Raw genomic sequence first — 9229 nt, 5'->3', positions numbered from 1 at the left:
AATGAAGTTGGTTTCAAAATGAAGATGATCAGGGGTATTTAGAGAATTATTCGAACATTTTAGTTTTACTGCTCAAAGAAATAATTTATTCGACTTATTTTATACTTGAAAAAGGCTTTGATTTTTGGACAAGTGGAAAGCTGCATAGTAATCACGATGACATGGCCACCATTAGGGAGATTACTGTAGCATGATTCTCGGGGTTGTTGCATCGTTGCTATGCATCTCATAGATAGATCTTGCGTGATCGTAGGTAAAAAGATTGAAATACTGCGTTCCCCAACACTTTTATGGCGCCATTGCCGGGGAGGTTAGTGCTTGAAGGTATATCTTTAGATCTTGCAATCAAATCTTTTAGTTTCTTGTTTTATCACTAGTTTAGTTTATAAAAGAAAATTACAAAAAAATGGAATTGAGGTTGCCTCATATGCTTCATCTTTTTAATGTCTTTCGTGAAAATAAGGATTCCGATAATTGTGCTCAATTGCTAGAGGAAGAATGTAATAAAATATTTGACATACAATCTTTGAATGATGAGCATGATTGCAATGTTGTTAGTATGAATTCTTTGAATATCCATAGTACTAATGATGATTGCACTAGTCATGATAAAAATATTTCTTATAAGCATGTCAATTTTTGTGGAGTGCATAGAGTTTCTTGTTACATACCAAAAAGGGAAGATAGATTTTGCAAGAGGCATAAGTATTTAGAAACTAAGTGTTTGAAGAGAGGCTAGATGTTTGTGCTGAAAAATTTAATATTTTTAGCCATCCTTGTGAGCTTTGCAATGAACATCGTCATTTAAATCTCCAATGCAAATTGTTTCATGATCGAATCGTGTCCAAAAATTGTGATGACTTGATTTCCCTTGCACATCATTATGAACTTAGCTTGCTTCTGGGATATGAAGAAATGAAAAGTATAACTAAAGGTATTCCAGAATATAACCTTGAGAAATTTCTTGATTTTCATCTAGAGAAATTTATATGTATTGCGCGGTAAATTTCATTTAGAATCCTTATATTGCCAATTACATAAAGTCAAGAAAACAAATAGAAGATGAAGAGAATACTAATGAAGGGGAAGAGGTTTCCCAATATCCTCCTATTTTTTCTTATGATGAATCAGGTAACGGGGAGGAGCTTTTTATTCAACCAATCTCATCAATAAGGAGCTCAAAAAGGTTGATTAAATCCACACATGACATGAAGAAGAAAAAGAAAAGACAAAAAAGCAAAGATAAAAAGGTATCTCTCCCAAATGATGTTGCTCCTATTATTGTTATGCCTATTACTCATTGTGATGATTATGATTGGGAAAGCAATGATACTTGTTATAATCTTGATAATATTTTGGCACCAACTCAGAAAGTTGTGATGATAATAATTGCTATACTATTGGTGCTATTCATATTATTAATGATGAGAGTGATTATGCTTATGATATGCAAAGGCCCAAGCTTGGGGATGCTATGTTTGATGAGAATGACATGTTTGAGAATTTATTTGCTGCAATTAATGTTCGTCCCAAGCTTGGGGATGCTATGTTTAATGAAGATGCTATTTTTAGTCCCCCAAGTTTAGATGTGCAAATTTATTATGATGATAGCATGCCTCCTACTTATGATGATTGCAATATTTATGAAAGTGGGTTCGGAAGAGTGTCCACTTTAGATAATAATTATCCCACTATTTTGGAGGGTGTTGAATCTTATTATAATGATAAAAAGTGGATTTGGATAGGTCATGACTTTATTTAGTAATGATTCCACTATCTTGGAAGAGGTTTCAATTGATTATGATGAGAACAAGGTTGCTACTTATGATGATTATTGTGATGAAACTTATGTTATAAAAAGTAGTGATGATTATATTTATAAAACTTGTCATGATTATGATTACCCTTTTTCTGAATATTACTCTTTTAATGTGGAAACAATTTTTAGTATTCGAGTTTCTTATGATACTCCCACCATTCCGAATGATAAGAGTTTTCTTATGTGGAGAGTAGTAAAAAATTTATGCTTATGGATCATGAAAGTAATGCTTTATGTGATGGTTATATTGTTGAATTCATTCATGATGCCACTGAAAATTATTATGAGGGAGGAATATATGCTTGTAGGAGTTATGCTTGAAAATCTTGAAGTTCTGCTTGTTTTGCCTTCCTATGCTAGTTGATTGTTGCTCGCATAAGTTATTTGCTCAAAAAAGCCCTATGCGTAGGAAGTGGGTTAGACTTAAATATACTAGTCATATGCTTCATGATGCTCCCTTTATGTTCCAATCTTATCTTTTATGTGAGCATCATGGAAATCTTCATGCCTATCTAGAAATGCATAAAAGAAAAGCGCTTGTTGGGAGACAACCCAATATTTACACCTATGCTTCATTTGGATGTCTCCATTGGAGAGCTCCGTATTGAATTGGCCTGAATTCCAAATCAGCGAGGAAACTGAAATGGGACGAATACGAATTCACCTGTTTGGTTGTCCAGCAAATTGGCCCTTGAAATGCCTCTGAGATTTCAATACAGAATCTTGTTTGGATGACAAACTTTGGAATTGCATAGCTACATTACCAGGTTATACCTTGTTCTACATCACTCAAAAATAAAATCTAACTATGAATGAATATATAGCAATAAAATAATTAAATATTCTAGAAATGCATCAGGAAACACAGATGGTGATACAATGACAACAATATTTTTTAGATAACATAACACAAAATTTGAAACAATAACAAATAGCATGTAGTCTCAAATATGGTGTCATACATGATATAAATCACAACAATTTAGAAGATAGGTCCAAATGCTTGACATAAACAGTGCGTGGCAGTACATACATAGTTCCAAGTTCAACAAGGCAGTACATACATAGTTCAAAGTTCAACATGACATAAAATAGATGGTTCAAAGTTCAACAACACATAAAAGCATCGATCTTCAAGGCAACATTAGCAACCATGTCTTCCTCATGGTAATGGGCAGCTCCTTCAGAGCTTGAAATAGGCGATCATTGAGTACCAACATCCCGTAACATCGAAGCATATCTTGCTCAGCTAAATCAGGTATCAACCTAAGTGCATCAAGTATTTCAGCGGGTGTGGTAACCTTTGGTAGAGGACTGGGCTCAGTTGTCCTGAAAGCATCAACTAAGTCCTTCTTCATATCTCCAAGCATGCAAAGAATAGCATCACCTATTCGCTGCCTCTTTGGCGCTACTTCTGGAGAGACTTCAATTGGTTCTTCTAATGGCTCTGCAGCAATCTCAGCACCTGTCTTCGCACCCTCACCATTAGCATGGTGTTTTGAATATACGACACACATGGACTCCTAGTTGTTGATTACTTTGGTCTTGTAAGACTTTATCTCCTTGCTTGCCTTGTTAGCTTGCACAATAAACACAAACTTGTAAAGCTACTGCCTTGTTATTCTACTTATGCAAACTACATACATAATGTGTATTCATGATGCATGGTTACCTCCACATATTTAGCCCAAACATCATCACTATCCATTGATAGCCTATTATTGGTCCAATCCCAGCCGAAACCACTTTGAGAAAGGATTTTGCTAATGACCTCATAGTGATGATCCAAAGTCCTCATCCTTCCACTTATGTTATCCTTTGTGATATCGTTATTGCACTTGTCCTTCACATTCCTTATGGCATGCGTGTACACATGTGGTTTCCATCCATTTTGGGCATGGTCACCCTTGTTGTGATGCTCAACTAAGACTTCAAGCAATGCATCATCCATCTCATCATCCCATGTGCAGCAATTCCTCCTCCTTGTACTTACTTCTTCGGCCATGGTTCTACAAAGAAATAAAAATTGTACATAACAGAAAAAAAATACAATATTAAGTTTGAGAAACAACATGAAACATAATGTCATTCATTAGTTGCATAAAGATGATGCATATACAAAATACCAAAGATTGAACACAAGAGATGAACTAGGGTTTGAGATGAGATGGTGTTGTTGAAGATGTTGATGGAGATTGCCCTCCCCAAGATGGGAGAGTTGTTGGTGATGATGAGGACGATGATTTCCCCCTCTGGGAGGGAAGTTCCCCCGGCGGAATCGCTCTGCCAGAGGGCAAAAGTGCTCCTACCCAAGTTCCGCTTCGAGACGGCGACGCTCCGTCCCGGAAGTCCTCTCCTTATTTTTTTTCTAGGTCAAAATGACCTATATACCAGAAGATGGGCACCGAAGGTGGGCCTGGGTGAGCACAATCCACCAAGTCGCACCTGGGCTCCCTGGCGTGCCCAGGTGGGTTGTGCCCACTTGGTGGGCCCCCTCTGATAGTTATTTGCTCCAATAATTCTAAAATATTCCATAAAAAATCTCCGTGAAGTTTCAGCTTGTTTGGAGTTGTGCAGAATAGGTAGCATGACGTAGCTTTTCTAGGTCCAGATTTCCAGCTGCCGGAATTCTCCCTCTTTGTGTGTACCTTGCAAATTATGAGAGAAAAGGCATTAGAATTACTCCAAAAAGCGTTATTATGGATAAAAACATTATAAACAACAGTAAAAAAACATGATGCAAAATGGACGTATCAGCTACTCGCTTGGCTAGTCGCTTTAACATTCATATACGTCAGCATGATCATCCTTTGCCCAAGGTTTACCTAGATCGCGCGACCATGGGACACCACCAGTTTATTGCACGCGGTTACCCTAACATTCCCATTCCTTATAACCTAGTTTTCAGTGTGGAAACTCGTGATAATATTCCATTGTCTGCACCTGCTTTGTTTGATCCTATTGCCAGGGGTGGATACGGGATTATGCCTGCGGATATCATCGCCTACCGAAACAACCTAGCTGCAGCACAGGCGGAGCCTTAGTAGTGGGATCCATAGGTGCCCACTCCTCAGCATTTCGACATGGGACCCCATGGTTTCTTCGACTATTGATTACCAAGTTAGGCCAAAAGCCTAAGGTTGGGGGAGTACGTGTTTTCGACCGACATTATATTCATGTGCACACATTTCATTCCAGTTGTCGGTGTCCACACTTTTTCATTGTATTATCCATGTTAAATTTATTTTCTCGCCTTCTTCTTGTGTGTTTGAAAAACCTTGAGAAAATACAAAAATATTTCCTACTTCTTTTTTATTTTTCTTTCTAGGGTAGTTAGCTATAGCACTAAAAAAGAAAACCCAAAAAGATTTCCTTGGTCTTCTTTTGCTTGTTGGGAGCTTTCCCGTGTAAATAGTTTTTCTCGTTTTTGTTCTCCCCTTTTTTTGCTTTTTTTCAAGCAAACCAAAAACTCCAAAAATATTTCAGTGTGTTTCTCCGAGTTTCTTTTCTTTTCTTTTCTTTGAGTCATACCGAGAAGAAGACCACAATGAAAATGTTGAGTGGCTCTCATTTGCACTATTGTTGATCTAACAAAGAGCCCATATTACATTATCTTCTCCTGTTGAATAAAATGCTTGCAAATTCCAGGTTAGTCCACGGCACTCTTGCACTATTATTATGTGGCACCCCGGCTCAGAGAAAACCAGAACGCCCCGTATTCCAGCCCAGAGATCGAGATGAAGTCTTCTGGAATATGACACTGCTTAGCATAGATCAAACCAGCTCTTTATTATTACACGAATATGAATACAAGGTCTCCGATATTACAATGAATAACATCAGTACAGCGACACTACGCCATCCTCAGTTTCTCTATGCAAGCAGCAGAACAACTCGAAGCAGCGGAATAACTCTAGTAGCGGAACAACGAAGACAGTGGTGAACTCCACTCCGCAGGGACTCTGGCTGGAACACTTATCCTAGCTCGCACAAATGGAAACCACGACAAGCAAGCAATCAAATCCGGCATGACCTGCATGCTGGCATGACGCGCCAGGTCAGTACATTGAATGTACTTGCAAGCTCAAAATAACCAGAAGCATTCAATACATACAACGGCATGGCAATTACTGGTTAAACATGAATTATCATGATATCATCAGAACATTATAGCATGAACAAGATGAACATGATACGGCTCACATAACATGAACATATTAATCCGACAATACTAGCATGCAACATGATGACACTACATGCACCACTTATTCTGCTCGGGTTACCTCGTAACCAACACATGCATCACTTACCATCCTCGGACATCACACGATTGTCTCAGGATCAAATCAAGCTAGGTATAAACAATACCGTAGTAATCATTAAATGGCCATAAGGAGCTTGACCTTTACCCACGATTCTCGTACAACATCACGAATATACAACAACTCGGTATCCTCGATACCACTGTGATCCTTACGGCGATCACAACCCGACCAACACTTGGCCCGTGATCCTTACGACGATCACAACCCGACCAATACTTGTCCCGTGATCCTTACGGCGATCACAACCCGACCAATAAATGGCCCGTGATCCATACGGCGATCACAACCAACTTATCTCATTGTTATTAAAAACATTATTCTTATTATTGTTGACTCACGGTGTGACCTACTTTCGACCTGGGCCCTTATCCACGGGAACGGCTATCGATAGATTTAATATACACTCTGTAGAGGTAGTACACTGTACCCACACTACGGAACACATGGCCTCGCACTCCCATTCGGGTGGATCAACGGCGTTCCGACAAAACCGATCTACTCCCATGACACTCTCCCTGCCACTCCGACTAACTCCCCTCTGGGCTAAGTCATGGATGGCCCTGTGCCTACCTCAAGACACCTCAAAACCACCGTCGTGGCAACGGTCCACTCTGGGACCCAAATACTTAACTCAACAACTGGCACACAAGGCTTATGTCCGCCTACCTGATCAGGGTAGCGCGCGCCCATAACCTTCCCTCGTTGGAGGCACCGGTGAGAGGCACGACAATAGACCCAGTTAGGACCGTCCCATATCGGTAAGCGTGGTTGCACTGGTCAGTATCGTTTCAGCGGCACCATGACTCAGCCAACAGGTGTTCAAGTTCAATTTAATCTGGTTAACTTGAATGCAAATATGGTGAGCCATGATAAAATGCATGAACATGATATCAACATAATCATGAGGGTATCACATAACTGTCCACCATATCAACAATAAATCATATCCACTGAGCATGGCTAATGACTAGCACGACCATTACCAACATCAACATGTACTACTAGCAAGCATAAACATATGAAAGGTAATACTAGCAGGTATAACATGATGACAGAGTACAAGACAACATAGCACAAAAGTGAACATGCAAATCTAAACATTACCGGAACAAAGATAACCATCTTTTCAACAAGCAAATATTTAATAAAGATTCAAGTTGAAAACCATGGCTACTGCATGACTATCATGCAAGTGGGTATTGTGGCTTGCCTGGGGATGAAGAAATCACCGGGAGAAAGTGTCAGAAGCTCGCGGAAAGAATCGCCGGAAATCGTACTCTCTCGGAGAGGGCTGAATAAGGGCAAGGGCATAATGGTCATTTTCACAGTGTCAAACCATAGTGAAAGCATGACCAACAGAACGGGCTCGACGAAACGAAGAAGTGAGCGTTGGTTTCACCTCATTTGGAGCTACGGTTAAAAAGATATGGATGTTTTTCTGCCAGGGACCATCTGTAATGAAAATATTTTCAACCAAGGGCCTGAACAGAAAAAAGTGAAAACATAATCACAGAAATAGGCTTTCACCTTATCCATTTGAACAGTGGCGGGGCTGGTCAATGCTGACATGCGGGTCCCGCGGGGTGGCGCCCGTCACTTATCCACGCTGGCCCGCGGGGTCAACGCGCTGGGAGGCTGACTGGGGGTCCCACGCGCAGGGGGTCCCACCTGGCCCCTGTCTTCTTCCTCCTCTCCTTGCCCCCGACAGGAACAGAGGAGGCACGGGAGGAGCGCGCTGCCGGCGATGGGGCGGGCTGCTCCAGCCGTCTCACGCCCGGCTGAGGAAGAATAGGGCGGCCGCGGCTTGGGGTAACAGAGGACAAGGCGGCGGCGGCTGTTCGAAGGGCGGCGGCCAAGCGTGGCTCCGGCGAGAGGGTGGGTGGTGGAGAAGTTCTACAGGGCACGAGGAAGGCTCGGGTGAGGTCAGTGGGTGGAGCAGGGGACCGGGGAGCTCGAATTTGAGCCGAGCTTTGCGGCGGCCATGGTGATGGTTTGTGACGAGGAAAGGTTCTCTGGCTCGTGAAAGAGCATGGGCGGGGCTAGTGGAGGTGCAGGAGGCCAGTGGTGAGCTCGGAGAGGCTCGGGGAGGGCTTATATAGCCGCAGGACGAGGAGGCCGCGCTGGCACTGCCGCAGACGCGTGTCCAGTGCCTTCGACGCATGCTCGCACGCATGGACTCGGGGGCAAACAACGTAGGAGGAGCAGTGGGGGCTCTCACGGGGCAGAGGAGGCCAAGGGGGCGCAGGGAGGAAGACGACGGCGACGAACGGATCCAAAACGCCACTGTACGCTCGTGTTCACGCGGCGGCGAGCGTTGGTGAGCAAGCGGACGAAGGGGAGAGAGGGGTCCAGGGGAACGGCAATGATGAGAGGAAGACAATGAACATGCTCACGAGCGCGAATACGGCGAGAGGAGGAGGGGGTCCAGCACAAACAGTGCTCTGGACACGCTCATGGCATGCCAAAGCGGTGGTCACCGCGTGCACTGGTGCACACAGTGCCACAAGTGATGCCAAACCATGTCTGGGGGTTAGTCCTTCCTGGGTAGGTTGTAACTACGGTGGTAACTTGGTTAAACAGGCTACGGTTAAAAGGTTAGTAAGCTCTGAAGTTTACTGCTGTAAACTTTATCAGCTCAGTGTGATCAACAGGGATATGCTATGGGCCAAATAAGTTGTCTGGGGTGTTTATCTATGGAGGGACTATGATCCTGGAAGTTTTGAGGGGAAATGGACCAAGAATGAATATAGTTGCTTCACAACTGCATTTTTGGTCCAGAAATGAAGATCATGATGATGCTCTCACATGGAGTGTCCACTTGGGCAAAGCTGAGTCATTTGGTCATATGAAGATGCTCACCAAGTATCATACAATTTGGCAAAGCCAAACTGGTACTTGCTTCACAAACATCTCTGCTGACCAGAAACTTGAAATAATTTTGGTGATCAAATGGATCAATGAAATGATGCCAAATTTGGTGGAGAGATGTTTTATGGATATAGGAAAGATCTGGTAATTTATCAGGATTTTTGAAGCAATATAAAATAATCTTGCTTCACAACCTGAAAATATTGCCAGAAACAAA

The 9229-nt window shown here is 42.1% G+C and overlaps 1 pseudogene; it reads right to left on the bottom strand.

The window, feature by feature from the left end:
* Positions 1 to 2952: 2952 nt before the first annotated feature.
* On the bottom strand, positions 2953 to 3770 carry LOC147978457 (uncharacterized; annotated as a pseudogene).
* Positions 3771 to 9229: the final 5459 nt, after the last annotated feature.

Source organism: Triticum urartu, chromosome 3A (genome assembly GCF_056163025.1).
Source record: "Triticum urartu cultivar PI428250 chromosome 3A, HENAU_Tu73, whole genome shotgun sequence".
Lineage (NCBI taxonomy): Eukaryota > Viridiplantae > Streptophyta > Magnoliopsida > Poales > Poaceae > Triticum > Triticum urartu.
Note: the sequence above shows the minus strand (reverse complement) of the source record. Positions and strands in the feature narration are given on the sequence as shown.